Below are 19,307 nucleotides of genomic sequence, written 5' to 3'. Positions count from 1 at the left end.
AACCTTGCCTATTACTCCAGGTATCTCTTGACTTCCTACTTTTGCATTCCAGTCCCTTGTGATGAAAAAGACATATTTTGGGGTGTTAGCTCTAGAAGGTCTTGTAGGTCATCATAGAACCGTTCAACTTCAGCTTCTTTGGCATTAGTGGTTGGAGCATAGGCTTGGGTTACTGTGATATTTAATGGTTTGCCCTGGAAATGAACAGAGATCGTTCTGTTGTTTTTAAGACTGCACCAAAGTACTGTCTTTTGAACTCTTTTGTTGACTATCAGGGCTACTCCTTTTCTTCTAATGGATTCTTGCCCACAATAGTGGATATAATGATCATTTAAGTTAAATTCACCCATTCCATTCCATTTTAGTTCACTGATTCCTAAAATGTCAATGTTCACTCTTGCCATTTTCTGTTTGACCACTCCCAATTTGCCTTGATTCATGGACAGATTCCTATGTAACCCTGCTCTTTACAACATCAGGCTTTGCTTCCATCACCAGTCATATCCACAACTGGGTGTTGCTTTTGCTTTGGCTCTGTCTCTTCATTCTTTCTGGAGTTATTTCTCCCCTGATCTTCAGTAGCATATTGGGCACCTACCAACCTGGGGAGTTCATCTTTCAGTGTCCTATTTTTTTTTTTTGCCTTTTCATACTGTTCATGGAGTTCTCAAGGCAAGAATGCTGAAGTGGTTTTCCATTCCCTTCTCCAGTGGATGACATTTTGTCAGAACTCTCTACCATGACCATCTGTCTTGGGTGGCCCTACATGGCGTGGCTCATAGTTTCATTGAGTAAGACAAGGCTATGGTCCATGTAATCAGTTTGGTTAGTTTTCTGTGATTGTGGTTTTCATTCTGTCTGCCCTCTGATGGATAAGGATAAGAGGCTTATGGAAGGAAGCTTCTTCATGGGAGAAACTGACTGAGGGGGAAACTGGGTCTTATTCTGATGGTCAGGGCCATGCTCAGTAAATCTTTAATCCAATTTTCTGTTGATGGGCGGGGCTGTGTTCCCTCCCTGTTGTTTGACCTGAGGCAAAACTATGGTGGAAATAATGAAGATAATGGTGACATCCTTTTAAAATTCCCATGCATGCACTGTTGCACTCAGTGCCCCTGACCCTTCAGCAGGCCAACGCTGACCCACACCTCCACTGGAGACTCCTGGACACTCACAGCCAAGTTTGGGTCAGTCTCTTGTGGGGTCACTGCTCCTTTCTCCTGGGTCCTGGTGTGCACAAGGTTTTGTTTGTGCCATCCAAGACTGTTTCCCCAGTCCTGTGTAAGTTCTGGTGGCTCTATGGTGGGGTTAATGGTGACCTCCTCCAAGAAGGCTTAGGTCATACCCAGGTCTGCTGCACCCAGAGCCCCTGCCCCTGTGGCAGGCCACAGCTGACTTGTACCTCTGCAGGAGACACTCATATACAGTTCTGGTTCAGTCTCTGTGGGGTCTCTTTGTCCTGGTGTGCACAAGGTTTGTTTGAGCCCTCTGAGTGTCTCTGGTGGGTATGGGGTTTGAGTCTAAATGTGATTTCACCCCTCCTACCATCTTGCTGGGGCTTCTCCTTTGCTCTTGGATGTGGAGTATCATTTTTTTTTGGTGGGATCCAACATTATCCTGTTGACGGTTATTCAGCAGCGAGTTATAGTTTTGGAGATCTCGCAGGAGAAGATGAGCACACATCCTTCTACTCCACCATCTTAATAATTTAATAAAATCTTAATAAATTTGCTTCTTACTCTGGTACAAAAGAAGATGTTTTACAATATACAATGTCATATTTTAAACAGCTTTACTCGGCTAAAAATTTCAAGCAATGAAGTTCACCCATTTTAAAAGTACTGTGTGATGATTTTTAGTAAATGCATGTAACCATCACCATAACTGAATTTTAGGTTTCTCCGTAGTTCCCCAAATTCCCATAATCCTTGAAAAGAGTGAATACATGTACCCATACTTTGTCGCAGGTGAACACTGATTTGTTTTCTGCCTCTATGGATTGCCTATTTTGAACATTTCCTATACCTTGAACCCTATGCTGTTTGGTCTTTTAATGTATGAGTTTGTCCACTTTGCATAAGGGCTTCAAGGATCATATATGCTGTCCATGGATCAGTGTTTCATTGATTTCATGGCTAAATCATAATTTGTTGTATGGCTATGCCAAATTTTACTTGTAGATCAATCAGTTGATAGACATTTGATTTGTTTCCACTTTTTGGCTATTATGAAAAATGGTCTTATGAAGATTTTCTACAAGCTTTTATGTTGACATGTATTTATTTCTCTTGAATAGGAACTACAAGTGTAATTGCAGAACCATATGGCACCTCAGCATGTGAGATATTGTAATTTCAGATGATTTCATTCCATAATTGGAAATACCTTGAGGGAAAGAAAAAAAGACAGGTAAGACAGAATCTAGTAAGGTGACCCTAAAAAAGATTTTTATCCTGCTGTAGACCTATTTGTAAAATCCTTTACAATGATGCAAAAGTGTGAGATATGTTGGGGACAATTTAAACTTCATTTGAAAGACTATTGTCTGTAGCTCACAATTCCCCATTGTCTGACTTGATCTCCATGGAAGATGTTTTACAATTCTAAATTTTAGGTAATCAGTTTCAATGTAATCCTTGTCTGTAGACAAGCAAATTAATTGTATCTTGGCTAGGAAAACATCTGCTTCCATTTGAACAAGGCTTTCATAACTCACGATGTATAATGTGACAGAAATATGGCTGTTGATTTTGGCAAGATAAATTTCAATGGAAGAGTGGAGGGATTTCCTCATTAGATTAGAGATGAAGACTGAGTTGAAGGGGAGATTAGGGGATGTGAATTGAGTATCAACAGTTCATTGTAGATCTTTGGCTTCATAGTGCAGAATATATATGAAAAAAGATCAGGAACTAGAGATGTGGACAGAGGCTCACAGCATTAAATGATGTTGTAAAAATCACCATTTATAGGACACTTGCGCAGATTGAGATCTTAATGAGAAAGATTCATCTCTTCTTAGATTAACATCTCAATGTACCACACCAGGCTTCCCACATCTTACTTCTTTGTTTCTATTCTGGAGAAGCCTAAGACTTACCCAAAGAGTGATGTAGAGCTTCTTCCTAATGCCTGTCAAATATATAAATGGAAGAATAGATAGATTCTTCCAGTGTGTCAAAGATGTGCTAAGAATTTAAGAATTTTTATCCATGAGTGTGGAAATCCTCAGGCAGATGACTGAACCTGTGTGGTGGGTGGTTGAGAGGATATAGTTCCTCAGGACTCTGCAACTGAGGCTGCAAGATGGCAGCCCTTAATTTCAGTGCTCAGAAGTAGATTTAGTCAGACTGCCACACCTTATGTCTTGGAGGGATCCATCCCTGACCTGAGCAGGTGAGTGCAAACAGGCTTGCCTTCCATCTGGGGAAAGGGACTACTGTGTGCTCAGAAGCATGTTATGGTCTAGCTGTGTGCCATTTAGAAAGACTCGAGAATGAGCAGATTCAACTCCTTTCTAATCCTGAACTCAACATACATCACAGAGAGATATTCTCAACCTCTTTCTAGGGATACACACTGTCATTGGGAGCCCCCAGAGTCCATATGTGCACACACACAACCTGGAGGTTACATACAGCCATCAGCCCTAGGAAACCTGACACCTGACGTGGCCATCACTCATTGTTTTTTAGGCTGCATGTATCGCTGGAGACTTTTGCATTAATCACCAATGAAAATGGTGATTAGCAGGTATTTGGCACACTAGGGATTCTTTTAGCTAACATTACTGCCCAATTAAATATGATAATAATAACAGAATTTCTATCTTCATGCTTTTCAAATGTAATATCTCAATTATATTGAGAATTCCCAGTGTGGGTGTGCATATGGGAAATCCTACAAAGTCTTATATTGCTGGTGGAGACTTCAATTAGTACAATCTTCTCACAGGTTGATTTGTCAATATGTATTAATCAATCCAGGCACATTTGATTTTCATGCATTTGGAGTCTGTTCCTTCAATTACTCATCCTTAATATAACACATATCCCTCTGTTTTATTAAGCACATTCCCTTTTGTCTACAGAATAGGAAATCGAAGTAAATGATGTTCACTAACTTGCAGGCAGGATTCTCAGTCTGGCATCGGAAGTGAAGATAGATTTCAGAAGTGTCACAGATCAGCAGAAAAGTTAGACTTACTTGAATATGGTGTGATATCTACCTGAGCATCATGCAGTCTGCTCTTGGAAATATAGGGTGTCAATCTCTGCTTTCCCTCTTAATAAAAGGATGACCCCTACCCAAATTGATTAACCTCTGTACATTATTACTTTCCAAAATATTGTGAAGATCTATTATTCTACCTTCTAAGAATGTTGTAGAAAATGCATAAGATAGAAAAATGTATGCGTTCACAACAGACAAGTCCCTGTGGTTTTCTGAGTCAGAGGTCCTCCCTAATATATAAATTTTTAGTTCCAGACACCTTAAGACTATTCACAAACGGCAATTCAAGTGCAAAGTGATGTAAGTACTTATGTATACTGAATTTATTCAACACAGACTATGATAATATTCAAAGTGTATATTGCAAAGTATGTAGAAATGACAGGTCCTTGTATTCCACCTAATGTCTCAAAAGTGCTTTCCTAGACAATATCTCATTAATTTCTACATCTGAGGAGTTTTATCCAAAAATTTGACCTTGTGTCTGACTCTTTGCGACCTGTGAACTATAGCCTGCCAGATTCCTCTGTCCATGGAGTTTTCCAGGCAAGAATACTGGCATGGGTTGCCATTTCCTTCTCCATGGGCTCTTCCCCACCCAGGGATCTAACCACAGTCTCCTGCATCACTTGCATTGCAGGTGGATGCTTTACTGCTCAGCCTATAGTGAAGCTCCCCCAAAATTGGCCAGCATGGTGTAAATGACTTACCCAAGAACCTATGATAAGCCTGGTACCTCGTGATTTATTGCAGTGTTCTTCTGCAAAGCCATTCTTGCTGGATTACAGTACATGTTATTCTTCTATTAATATTTTCTGAGCACAGCCCACCCATCAGAATAAGACCTAGATCTCCCCACAGCCAGTCCCCCCATCAGGAAGCTTCCACAAGCCTCTTATCCTCATCCATCACAGGACAGACAGAATGAAAGCCACAATCACAGAAAACTAACCAAACTGATCACATGGATCAAAGCCTTGTATAACAATGAAACTATGAGCCATGCCGTGCAGGGCCACCCAAGATGGACGGGTGGAGAGTTCTGACAAAACATAGTCCACTGGAGAAGGGAATTGCAAATCACTTCAGTGTTCTTGCCATGAGAACACCATGAACAGTATGAAAAGGCAAAAAAGATATGACACTAAAAGACGAACTCTCCAGGTTGGTAGGTGCCCAATGTGCTACTGGAGATCAGTGGACAAATAATTCCAGAAAGAATGAAGAGACAGAGCCAAAGCAAAAGCAATATCCAATTGTGGGTGTGACTGGCGATGGAAGTAAAGTCCGATACTGTAAAGAACAATATTGCATTGCACCTGGAATGTCAGGTTCATGAAACAAGGTAAATTGGAAGTGGTCAAACAGGAGATGACAGGAGTGAACATCGACATTTTAGGAATCAATAAGTTGAAATGGACTGGAATGGGTGAATTTAATTCAGATGACTATTATATCCACTATTGTGGGCAAGAATCCATTAGAAGAAAAGGAGTAGCCCTGATAGTCAACAAAAGAGTTCAAAAGACAGTACTTTGGTGCAGTCTTAAAAACAACAGAACGATCTCTGTTCATTTCCAGGGCAAACCATTAAATATCACAGTAACCCAAGCCTATGCTCCAACCACTAATGCCAAAGAAGCTGAAGTTGAACGGTTCTATGATGACCTACAAGACCTTCTAGAGCTAACACCCCAAAATATGTCTTTTTCATCACAAGGGACTGGAATGCAAAAGTAGGAAGTCAAGAGATACCTGGAGTAATAGGCAAGGTTGGCTTTGAAGTACAAAAGGGCAACAGGGCAAAGGTTTAAAGAGTTTTGCCAAGAGAACACACTGGTCATAGCAAACACCCTCTTCCAACAACACAAAAGAAGACTCTACATATGGACATCACCAGATGGTCAATACCGAAATCAGATTGACTATATTCTTTCCAGTCAAAGATGGAGAAGCACTATACAGTCAGCAAAAACAAGACCAGGAGCTGACTGTGGCTCAGATCATGAACTCCTTATTGCCAAATTCAGATTTAAATTGAAGAAAGTAGAGAAAACCACTAGACCATTCAGGTATGACCTAAATTCAAATCCCTATGATTTTACAGTGGAAGTGACAAATAGACTCAAGGGATTAGATCTGATAGACAGAGTGCCTGAAGAACTATGGACGGAGGTTTGTGACATTGTACAGGAGGCAGTGATCAAGACCATCCCCAAGAAAAAGAAAGGCAAAATGGTTGTCTGAGGAGGCCTTACAAATAGCTGTGAAAAGAAGAGAAGTGAAAGGCAAAGGAGAAGAGGAAAGGTATAACCATTTGAATGCAGAGTTCCAAAGAATAGCAAGGAGAGATAGAAAGCCCTCCTCAGTGATCAATGCAAAGAAATAGAGGAAAACAATAGAATGGGAAAGACTAGAGATCTCTTCAAGAAAATTAGAGACACCAAGGGAACATTTCATGCAAAGATGTGCACAATAAAGGACAGAAATGGTATGGACCTAACAGAAGCAGAAGATATTAAGAAGAGGTGGCAAGAATACACAGAAGAAGTCTACAAAAAAGATCTTCATGACCCAGATAGGCACGATGGTGTGATCACTCACCTGGAGCCAGACATCCTGGAGTGCGAGGTCGAGTGGGCCTAGGGAAGCATCGCTACGAACAAAGCTAGTGGAGGTGATGGGATTCCACCTGAGCTATTTCAAATCCTAAAAGATGATGCTGTGAAAGTGCTGCACTCAATATGCCAGCAAATTTGCAAAACTCAGCAGTGGCCACGGGACTGGAAAAGGTCAGTTTTCATTCCAATCCTAAAGAAAGGCAATGCCAAAGAATGTTCAAACTACTGCACAATTGCACTCATCTCACATGCTAGCAAAGTAATGCTCAAAATTCCACAAGCCAGGCTTCAACAGTAGACAAACTGGAACTTCCAGAGGTTCAAGCTGGATTTAGAAAAGGCAGAGGAACCAGAGATCAAATTGCCAACATCATAGTAAAAGCAAGAGAGTTCCAGAAAAACATCTACTTCTGCTTTATTGACAATGCCAAAGTCTTTTACCGTGTGGATCACAACAAACTGTGGAAAATTCTTTAAGAGGTGAGAATACCAGACCACCTTACCTGCCTCCTGAGAAATCTTTGTGCAGGTCAAGAAGCAACAGATAGAACAGGACATGGAACAACAGACTGGTTCCAAATTGGGAAAGGATGCATGTTGTCACCAGGCTAATATTTAACTTATATGCAGAGTACCTCATGGGAAATGCTGGACTAGACAAAGCACAAGCTGAAAACAAAATTGCCAGGAAAAATATCAATAACCTCAGATATGCATATGATACCACCCTTACAGCAGAAAGCAAAGAGGAACTAAAGATCCTCTTGATGAAAGTGAAAGAGGAGAGTGAAAAACCTGACTTTAATTCAACATTTAGAAAACGAAGATCATGGTATCCGGTCCCATGACTTCATGGCAAATAGATGGAGAAACAATGAAACAGGGATAGACTTTATTTTTGGGGGCACCAAGACCACTGCAGATGGTGACTGCAGCCATGAAATTTAAAGGCACCTGCTCCTTGGAAAAAAAGCTATAACAAACACACAGCATATTAAAAAGCAGAGACATTACATTATTGACAAAGGTACATCTAGTCAAGGCTATGGTTTTTCCAGTGGCCATGTATGGATGTGAGAGTTGGACCATAAAGAAAGCTGAGCACTGAAGAATTGATGCTTTTGAACTGTGGTGTTGCAGAAGACTCTTGAGAGTCCCTTGGACTGCAAGGAGATCCAACCAGTCCATCCTAAAGGAAATCAGTCCTCAATATTCATTGGAAGGACTGATGCCGAAGCTGAAACTCCGATACTTTGGCTACCTGATGCGAAGAACTGACTCGTTGGAAAAGACCCTGATGCTGGGAAAGATTGAAGGCTGGAGGAGAAGGGAATGACAGAGGATAAGGTGGTTGGATGGCATCACCGACTCAATGGACATGAGTTTAAGCACAGTCTGGGAGTTTGTGATGGACAGAGAAGCCTGACGTGCTGCAGTCCACGGGGTCGCAAAGAGTCAGACACGACTGAGTGATTGAACTGAATATTATTGAAGTCTAGGTGACTTACAATGTTGTGTTAATTTCTGCTGTACAGCAAAGTGATTCAGTTATACATCTATATTCTTTTTATCTTATTTTCCACTATGGTTTACCACCGAATACTGAATTTAGTTACTTGTGCTATACAGTAGATCCTGTTGCTTATCCATTCTACATATAATAGTCTGCATCTGCTACTCCCAAACTCCCAATTCATCCCTCCCCACACCACACCTTGGTAACCACAAGTCTGCTGTCTGTCTGTCAGATTGTTCCTGTTTCACAGATAAGTTCATCTGAGTACACACATTATTCTTATGAAATTGACATAAACCATTAAAAGTGGTATGGGAAAGTATATGAAATAATGTAAAATGGACCAATGGTTTTCCTTTACACACCCAATGCAAATGGTACAGTCAATTTTCCACTGTTTGAAATTATCTGAGAAATGACTCTAGCACAGAGAAATGACACTAAAGTGATACATAGTGAAAATATATACATTTCTCTTCCATGTAATATTTTCACATTTTTGTCTGCTGATACTATTTGGATCGTGTCAAGGGAATCTCCTGTGAAGGAAGGTCAGGTATGAAATAAGACTATTAATACTTATTTAGCACTATATGTATCCTTTGGCAGATGCACTTGAGATATTTACTCCTTACAATAATTGTCTAATATGGATATAATTATTTCCATTTTGCAAGTGAGGAAAGGCAAATTATGAGATACTGTGATGCAGTCATTATAAAATTTCCCATCTAATTCTCACATCATTTTTTGCAGCCTCTAAAGATCATTGCTTAGAACTACATTTCATAAAAGGTTGCAAAAGCATGATGTACAAATTCTTCAATTTCTTCTGCATGTATTAACTATAATTCTTTCATAAAAGAATCCATCTCTCGTCAACTATGCATAAGTGTAATATTCATAGGAAAGGCCAGGTGAATATACAATTCATTGACAATATTTCCACTTTCAAAAATGAGTTTTTTCTCTACAACTCTCAAAGGTGAGCAGTGTGTTGGTTTTTCTGGCTTTTTTTAAAGAGTGTGATACATGTTAGAGCTCATAGATATTCCTATATTTACGGTGTTTTAGTGCATTACACGGAGAAGGCAATGGCACCCCACTCCAGTACTCTTGCCTGGAAAATCCCATGGACAGAGGAGCCTGGTAGGCTGCAGTCCATGGGGTCGCTAAGAGTCGGACACGACTGAGCGACTTCACTTTCACTTCTCACTTTCCTGCATTGGAGAAGGAAATGGCAACCCACTCCAGTGTTCTTGCCTGGAGAATCCCAGGGATGGGGGAGCCTGGTGGGCTGCCGTCTCTGGGGTCACACAGAGTCGGACACGACTGAAGCGACTTAGCAGCAGCAGCAGTGCATTACAATCATTAATGTTTTTGATGTTCAAATTGTTCTATCTTTGGCCAATGCGAGCCCCTCCAGTTATGATTCTTTTTGATATAATTTCTGTTATGAGAGTTCAGTCCACACTCACCTTGTAAAATCCTTACCTAGACCAGAAATCAGGCATTTCTCCAGTAAGCCTGGTTCCTTTCAGTGGGAAATGTGTTTAGAGAATTCAGTGCAGAGACTACAGTTGCTGATTGTTACTGGATTTGTCAGTGTTTCTTGCCCTTTTCAGTGAATAGAGCCAGTAAACATAAGTCTCATATTTAGAGACTCTACATCATTGTCATGCATCCTGGGCTGCTCTTCTGTCCTCTTATAGGTACACATTTTTATCATCATTTGTATAACTATACAGTTTAGAAAATATAAGAAAAGATACCACAAATTTATTTTCACCCCCTTTCATATGTAAAAATTGTTATATTTTACTTCAGAGCTATCCAATAGAAATTTCTGTGGATTTGGGAACATTCTGTATTCTGTTCTTCAACACAGCAACCATTAACTAACAGAGGCTTATTCATGAATTGAATATTTAGCTACTAAAATGTGGCAACTGTGACTGATTTGTAATTTTAATTTAATTTACTGTAAGTAGTTACTTGAGGCTAGTAGCTACCCTATTGGACAGCAGCAGCTCTGTACACTTTTTTACACCTGTTTTTTTATATCACTGAACATTATATCCTGGTGATGACTCCATAGCAATACAGAAAGAGAGTCTTACTTTTTTTTTTTTCCTTCAAGTATTTTTATTTTATTTTTTAAATTTTATTTTATTTTTAAACTTTACAATATTGTATTGGTTTTGCCAAATATCGAAATGAATCCACCACAGGTATACATGTGTTCCCCATCCTGAATCCTCCTCCCTCCTCCCTCCCCATACCATCCCTCTGGGTCTTTCCAGTGCACCAGCCCCAAGCATCCAGTATCGTGCATCGAACCTGGACTGGCGACTTGTTTCATATATGATATTATACATGTTTCAATGCCATTCTCCCAAATCTTCCCACCCTCTCCCTCTCCCACAGAGTCCATAAGACTGTTCTATACATCGGTGTCTCTTTTGCTGTCTCGTATACAGGGTTATTGTTACCATCTTTCTAAATTCCATATATATGCATTAGTATACTGTATTGGTGTTTTTCTTTCTGGCTTACTTCACTCTGTATAATAGGCTCCAGTTTCATCCACCTCATTAGAACTGATTCAAATGTATTCTTTTTAATGGCTGAGTAATACTCCATTGTGTATATGTACCATAACTTTCTTATCCATTCATCTGCTGATGGACATCTAGGTTGCATAGGTCTTTTGGATGTAGATGGACCACAGTTTATTCAACCAGCCCCCTGTTGGTGTATATATATTGTTTCTTATATTAAATCTTATGAATTGTTCTGGCAGGAATGACTTTGTGCTTATGTCTTTTTTTTTTTTTTACATTGTTACTTTAGGGTAGATTCTTAGAAAAGGCACTGCTGATTCCAAGGGTAAGTACTCTGATAATTTCATTACATCATAACAAATACCCTGGTTAGGAATTGTACCATGTCACATTACCACCAGCAAAAATGTACAGGTCTCCCTATTTCTTCACAGACTATGTAAATGATGAGAAGAGGCATCCTGATTCTTTCCTCTTTGCATCTCTTAAGAGTTAGGTTGAACAGTTTTTAACATGTTGAAGGAACATTTTTTCGGGAAGTACTTCTTTGTATCTAGTGTGCTTTCTCTTTCAGAATGTTCTAATTGGCTTTTTCTTTTTCATAATCTTTCTACTACAAGTAGATAAACTTTGTTAGTTATATAAGTTGTATATTTTCCTCAATGTGTAACTTTTCATTTTAGTTTGCTTATGAGATTTTTCACCATGCTATTTTTAATGGAATCAAGTGTCACCAGGGTTTTCTCTTACTGCCTCTGGATTTGAAGTCATCTTTGGAAAACTTTTCCCGAGTATTAGCTTATAGAGGAATTTACTGTGGGTGTACATTTGTAGCCAAGAGAGAGAGAAAGGGATCATATTAGAGTGTCAGGTGTAAGAGGAACTCAGAAAACAAGTGACCATCGTGTGAGAAATCTGGGAAAAACATTTCACTAAGTTAAGAGAGTTGGGCATTTGGACCAGAGTCTTCATGCTGTGTTTGTCTTAATAGCTCAGTCTCTACTCTTTGCCATCTCTCATGGATACATACCAGGCTCCCCCCGACTGGCAGAGAACATCTTCATGAAGCAGGAATTCTGTGTCGTCTCAAATGGACCTGTCAGATGACTAAATGGATAGAACCACCCTCTTATCTTCTTAGAGAGAAGACATATGAAACCAATTCCGAAGTGTATCATTCTGACAGAACAAAAGACTAAGAGAAAGGGATACCTCCAGTTGGATCTGGTGAGAAGAAGCAAAACTGAAACCAACATTGATCATCTCATCCTTGACTCTCTGAGTGATGTCCTGTCAGGAAAGATAATAGACAGCTTATTAGTCCTATGCAAAAGGATGGGGGTTTGAGTTAGAAGGTGCCACAGTCTCCTGTGTTATAAGCTCTCCCACTCAGCTACATCATTTCTTGTTTCCATGATGGTTTCCGGGAGTCAAAGTCAAACTCAGACTCATTTTGCTTAGAATGGAGCCTGAGGTCATACCCCAGGGACGGCCACTAACATCCATCTTGTTTCCTGTGGGCATTTCCAGGTACGCAGGTCTGCAGATAAGAGAGAGGCTGAGATGCAGATAAGGAATTGGACTGACAGTTCCTGGCAGATAGTACTCACACAGTACACATAATACCTCAGTGAGAAGCAGGATAGAAACTACACGCATATCCTGTTAGTCTTTTTACACACGTCTGAATTTTCAAGGAAAGTTAAGGTCCCGTTGTACCTACTTTTGTCTTTTGGGAAACTTTTTACTTTGAAAAAATGATGTCTTTTCGTTGAGGGGGAGAAAGAAAAATATGTAGACAATTGAGAGTGCTGCCACCTGGTGAACAGAGTCAGAACTGCAGGTGTGAATGTCTGAACTGGGGGTTTGGCAAAGGATGGGGGACGGAAAGAGCCGTGGTATTGGTGTGGAATTGAACGGATTCCCCCCCACAGGCCAAGATTTCTAGACTTCACACTGGCAGCAATCCTTCTGTGTTTATGCCCATTCTGGGATCTTTAAGCCCGGGGACTGGAAATCCAAGAAAGCTGCATGAATTAGTGTATGGGTAATTGATATAAACAATTTGAGACAAAAAACAGATATAAATACACACACATACAGAAAACTGTCAAATACATTGTTTTCAACGCCTTCTGAAACAATGAATATATGAATGTTGTATCTTTATCAGGGTGCATTTTTTTTGTTTTTTCAACATTTTATTCAGCAAATTACATATTGAAAACACCCTAGAAATGTAAGGTTATAAAATAAAAACATCCCCTTTGACAATGCATATTCACCAAATAATCATGAAAGAGATCTGTTTAATACCTAAGTCAATGAATGTATTTCTACACTACTGTTACTCAGCTGTTGATAAACCTGTTTTACAAAATTTTCTCTTAATATGTTGTCACCAATTAATACTTCTCTTTGTTTAACAGATATGAATAAAATAGAGACATGGGTTTCTCTTAACTTCTTGGTGCCTACTTTCCAGATTTTTCTCTGCATGTAATGCACTAACATATTTAATCACACTCATACACCCATGCTGATATATATTCGTTGCAAAAAAAAAAGCATCATATTTTTGGTACATCATGACAATCCTGTTCACTTAATATGATTTAGTTCTTACTTATTTACATAGTTTTTTTTTTCTTTTCAAGTGTTTTTGTGTGCTCTTGATATCATTGACCTACTCTATAGTTTAAGAAATCTATATGTGAATATATCTTCCTTGGAAGAAAAGTTATGACCAACCTAGATAGCATATTGAAAAGCACAGACATTACTTTGGCAACAAAGGTCCGTCTAGTCAAGGCTACGGTTTTTCCAGTGGTCATGTATGGATTTGAGTGTTGGACTGTCAAGAAAGCTGAGTGCTGAAGAATTGATGCTTTTGAACTGTGGTGTTGGAGAAGACTCTTGAGAGTCCCTTGGACTGCAAGGAGATGCAACCAGTCCATTCTGAAGGAGATCAGCCCTGGGATTTCTTTGGAAGGAATGATGCTAAAGCTGAAACTCCAGTACTTTGGCCACCTCATGCGAAGAGTTGACTCATTGGAAAAGACTCTGATGCTGGGAGGGACTAGGGGCAGGAGGAGAAGGGGACGACAGAGGATGAGATGGCTGGATGGCATCACTGACTCGATGGACGTGAGTCTTGAGTGAACTCCGGGAGTTGGTGATGGACAGGGAGGCCTGGCATGCTGCGATTCACGGGGTCGCAGAGTCGAACACGACTGAGCAACTGAACTGAACTGAACTGAATACCCTCTAGGTGTTTGCTGCTGCTGCTAAGTCACTACAGTCATGTCCGACTCTGTGCGACCCCAGAGACTGAAGCCCACCAGGCTCCCCTGTCCCCGGGATTCTCCAGGCAAGAACACTGGAGTGGGTTGCCATTTCCTTCTCCAATGCGTGAAAGTGAAAAGTGAAAGTGAAGTAGCTCAGTCGTGTCAGACTCTTAGAGACCCCATGAACTGCAGCCTACCAGGCTCCTCTCTCCATGGGATTTTCCAGGCAAGAGTACTGGAGTGGGGTGCCATTGCCTTCTCCAGGTGTTTACACATATTTTAATGTTGTTATGCAGAGGGTATCCAATACTTTGTAATGAGTTTTAGTGTTTTGCATGTTCTTCACATTGTTTTGAAAAGAACAACTGAATAATGATGCTTCCTGGGATGTCGAATGTCAGTTAAAGTATAAAATGGGAAATGCTGAATCATTTTTGTAACTCCCGTTTATGAATCCTGAAGTAGTAGTTAATAATGCTGTTTCCCAGGTCATGTTACTTAACTTTTACATTCTGTTCCCTGAAATGAACTGAGCAAGGTAGCAGGATAGAAGATTAATCTATAGGAATCTATTGCATTCCATTACACTAATAAAGAAATATCAGAAAGAGATTGCAAAAAAAGAAAAACAAAAAAAACAGCAATCCCATTTAAAATGCCATCAAAAATACCTAAGAATAAACTTAACTAAAACATAAAAACTCTAAAACCTTTATAAAATAATTGGAAGAAAATTCAAAGAATTTAAAAGATATCCCATGATCTTAGATCAGAACACTTAATATTATAAACATGTCTATACCTCCCAAAGATATCAACAGATTTAATGCAATCCTTATCAAAACAACCTATTACATTTTCACAGAACTAGAACAAATATTTCAAAAATTTATATGGAACTACAAAAAGACCCAGAATTACCAAAGCAATCCTGAGTTAAGAAACAAAGCTTGAGGCATAACCCTCCCAGACTTCAGGCTATACTAGGAAACTACAGTCATCAAAGCAACTTGATACTGGAACAAAAGCAGACATATGTATCAATGGCAGAGTAGAGAGTCCAGACATAATCCCATGAGTGTGTGCCTGTGTGCGAAGTCACTTCAGTCGTGTCTGACCCTTTGCAACCCCATGGACTGTAGCCCACCAGGCTCCTCTGCCCATGGATTCTCCAGGCAAGAATACTGGAGTGGGTTGCCATGCCCTCTGCCAGGGCATCTTCCTGACCCGGGGATGGAACCCACGTCTCCTGCATTGCAGGAGGATTCTTCACCTCTAGTGCCACCCGGGAAGCCCAAACCCATGCACCTATGGTCAATTAATCTTCAACAAGGGAGGCAAGAATGTACAATGGAGAAAAGACAGTCTCTCCAACAAGTGGTGCTGGGAAAACTGGACAGCTACATGTAAATCAGTGAAATTAGAACACCCCCTCGCACCATATACAAAATAAACTCAAAATGGTTTAAAGACCTAAATATAAACTCTTAGAATTCTGAGACCAGAAGCAACAAACACTCTGACAAAACAATCATAGCAATATCTTCTTAGATCAGTCTCCCAAGGCAAAATAAATTAAAACAAAGATAAACAAATGGAACCTAACTAAACTTAAAAGGGTTTGCACAGCAAAGGAAGCCATCAGCAAAATGAAATGACAACTTATGGGATGAGAGAAAAATATTTGAAATGTCGTGACTGTCAAGGATTTAATATCCAAAATGCACAACTCTAAAACAAAAGGTAAACAACAAAATGAAAAAATGGGGAGAAGATCTAAATATTTTTCCAAAGAGATGCAGATCTCCAAGAGGAACTGGAAAAGAGGCTCAACATAAGTAAATATTAGGGAAATGCAAATCAGAACCACAATGAGGTTATGCCTCACATGGGTGAGACTGGCTATCATCAGAAAGTCTACAAATAATAAGTTCTGGAGAGGGTGTGGAGAAAAGGGACCTTGATACACTGCGGGTGGGAATTAAATTGGTGCAGCCACTATGGAGATTGGTATGGAAGTACTTGAGGAAGCTACAAATATAGCTACCATAGGATCCAGCATTTCCACTTCTGGGAACATAGCCAGAAGGAAAGAAAACTGTCATTCATAGCAGCACCATTTACAGTAATCAAGACACTCAAACAACACAAGTACCCATCAACAGATGACTAGCTTAAGAAGATGTGATATGATACACACACACACACACACACACACAGTCACCCAAACAGTGGACCATCACTCAGCCATAAAAGGATGAAATATTACCATTTGCAGCAACATAGACAGACCTAGTGAATATTATAGTTAGTTAAGTCAGTCAGAAAGAGAAAGTAACTATGATATGATATCATTTATATATTGAATCTTAAAAATCATAGAAATGAATCTATATTCAATACAGAAACAGACTCACAGACAGACAAACTGAGCTTATGATTACCAAAGGGGATAGGGAGTGGAGAGGGACAGGAATTAATAGAAGTTTGGGATTAACAGATACAAACTTTTATCACAAAAAAGGTAACCAATAAGGAATTATAGTAAGGTACCGACATTATGCTGATTAATTTATAAATATATGGATAATAATCTGAAATACATATATATATATCCAAATTGCTTTACTGTACACCTGAAAATAATGCCCTACATCAGCTGTATCTCAATTTAAAAATTCACACACAAAAACTCCCTTTCTCACTGTTTGTGAGTGCATATTGGCCTTGAAAAGAGATTAGGGCTGAAAGAGATAAAATGTAAAACAGGTTTCATATAGTAGCTGTAAGCATGTTCAGTACAGTTCAGTTCAGTCGCTCAGTTGTGTCCGACTCTTTGTGACCCCACGATCGCAGCACACCAGGCCTCCCTGTCCATCACCAACTCCCGGAGTTCACTCAGACTCACATGCATCGAGTCAGTGATGCCATCCAGCCATCTCATCCTCTGGCGTCCCCTTCTCTTCTTGCCCCCAATCCCTCCCAGCATCAGAGTCTTTTCGAATGAGTCAACTCTTCACATGAGGTGGCCAAAGTACTGGAGTTTCAGCTTTAGCATCATTCCTTCCAAAGAAATCCCAGGGCTGATCTCCTTCAGAATGGACTGGTTGGATCTCCTTGCAGTCCAAGGGACTCTCAAGAGTCTTCTCCAACACCACAGTTCAAAAGCATCAATGCTTCGGCACTCAGCCTTCTTCACAGTCCAACTCTCATATCCATACATGACCACAGGAAAAACCATAGCCTTGACTAGATGAACCTTTGTTTGCAAAGTAATGTCTCCGCTTTTGAATATGCTCTCTAGGTTGGTCATAACTTTCCTTCAAAGCAGTAAGGGTCTTTTAATTTCATGGCTGCAGTTATCATCTGCAGTGATTTTGGAGCCCAGAAAAATAAAGTCTGACACTGTTTCCTCATCTATTTTCAATGAAGTGATGGGACTGAATACCATGATCTTCGTTTTCTGAATGTTGAGCTTTAAGCCAACTTTTTCACTCTCCTTTTTCACTTTCATCAAGAGGCTTTTTAGTTCCTCTTCACTTTCTGCCATAAGGGTGGTGTCCTCTGCATATCTGAGGTTATTGATATTTGTCCCAGCAATCTTGATTCCAGCTTGTGTTTCTTCCAGTCCAGCGTTTCTCATGATGTACTCTGCATATAAGTTAAATAAACAGGGTGACGATATACAGCCTTGACGAACTCCTTTTCCTATTTGGAACCAGTCTGTTGTTCCATGTCCAGTTCTAACTGTTGCTTCCTGACCTGCATACAAATTTCTCAAGAGGCAGATCAGGTGATCTGGTATTCCCATCTCTTGAAGAACTTTCCACATTTTATTGTGATCCACACAGTCAAAGGCTTTGGCATAGTCAATAAAGCAGAAATAGATGTTTATCTGGAACTCTCTTGCTTTTTCCATGATCCAGTGGATGTTGGAAATTTGATCTCTGGTTCCTCTGCCTTTTCTAAAACCAGCTTGAACATCAGAAAATTCACGGTTCACATATTGCTGAAGCCTGGCTTGGAGAATTTTGAGCATTACTTTACTAGCGTGTGAGATGAGTGCAATTGTGTGGTAGTTTGGGCATTCTTTGGCATTGTGTTTCTTTGGGATTGGAATGAAAACCGACCTTTTCCAGTCCTGTGGCCACTGCTGAGTATTCCAAATTTGCTGGCATATAGAGTGCAGCACTTTCACAGCATCATCTTTCAGGATTTGGAATAGCTCAACTGGAATTCTATCACCTCCACTAGCTTTGTTCGTAGTGATGCTTTCTAAGGCCCACTTGACTTCACGTTCCAGGATGTCTGGCTTTAGGTCAGTGATCACACCATCGTGATTATCTGGGTCGTGAAGCTCTTTTTTGTACAGTTCTTCTGTGTATTCTTGCCATCTCTTCTTAATATCTTCTGCTTCTGTTAGGTCCATACCATTTCTGTCCTTTATCGAGCCCATCTTTGCATGGAATGCTCCTTTGGTATCTCTGATTTTCTTGAAGAGATTTCTAGTCTTTCCCATTCTGTTGTTTTCCTCTATTTCTTTGCATTGATCGCTGAAGAAGGCTTTCTTATCTCTTCTTGCTATTCTTTGGAACTCTGCATTCAGATGTTTATATCTTTCCTTTTCTCCTTTGCTTTTCGCTTCTCTTTTTCACAGCTATTTGTAAGGCCTCCCCAGACAGCCATTTTGCTTTTTTGCATTTCTTTTCCATGGGGATGGTCTTGATCCCTGTCTCCTGTACAATGTCACGAACCTCATTCCATATTTCATCAGGCAATCCATCTATCAGATCTAGGCCCTTAAAACTATTTCTCACTTACACTGTATAGTCATAAGGGATTTGATTTAGGTCATACCTGAATGGTCTAGTGGTTTTCCCTACTTTCTTCAATTTAAGTCTGAATTTGGCAATAAGGGGTTCAGGGTCTGAGCCACAGTCAGCTCCTGGTCTTGTTTTTGCTGACTGTATAGAGCTTCTCCATCTTTGGCTGCAAAGAATATAATCAATCTGATTTTGGTGTTGACCATCTGGTGATGTCCATGTGTAGAGTCTTCTCTTGTGTTGTTGGAAGAGGGTGTTTGTTA

General features: G+C 39.9%; 1 protein-coding gene across 5 annotated transcripts in view; it reads left to right on the top strand.

Moving 5' to 3' along the window:
* Positions 1 to 13,397, top strand: part of BEX3 (brain expressed X-linked 3) — a 68,163-nt gene extending 54,766 nt beyond the window's left edge. For 4 of the 5 annotated variants that reach the window (XR_015158584.1, XR_015158596.1, XR_015158577.1 and 1 more), the window contains 3 exons: positions 2,297 to 2,409; positions 11,224 to 11,259; positions 11,968 to 13,397. The gene's annotated coding sequence lies outside the window, so the exon portion shown is untranslated. Of the gene's footprint in view, positions 1 to 2,296; positions 2,410 to 11,223; positions 11,260 to 11,925 lie in introns of all 5 variants that reach the window. The other variant, XR_015158578.1, reaches the window with a different exon arrangement.
* The last annotated feature ends 5,910 nt before the right edge of the window (positions 13,398 to 19,307 follow it).

The sequence above is a fragment of the Bos grunniens genome, chromosome X (genome assembly GCF_055505025.1).
Source record: "Bos grunniens cultivar Pamir isolate PY7600 chromosome X, Bosgru_T2T1.0, whole genome shotgun sequence".
In the NCBI taxonomy this organism is placed as follows: domain Eukaryota; kingdom Metazoa; phylum Chordata; class Mammalia; order Artiodactyla; family Bovidae; genus Bos; species Bos grunniens.
Note: the sequence above shows the minus strand (reverse complement) of the source record. Positions and strands in the feature narration are given on the sequence as shown.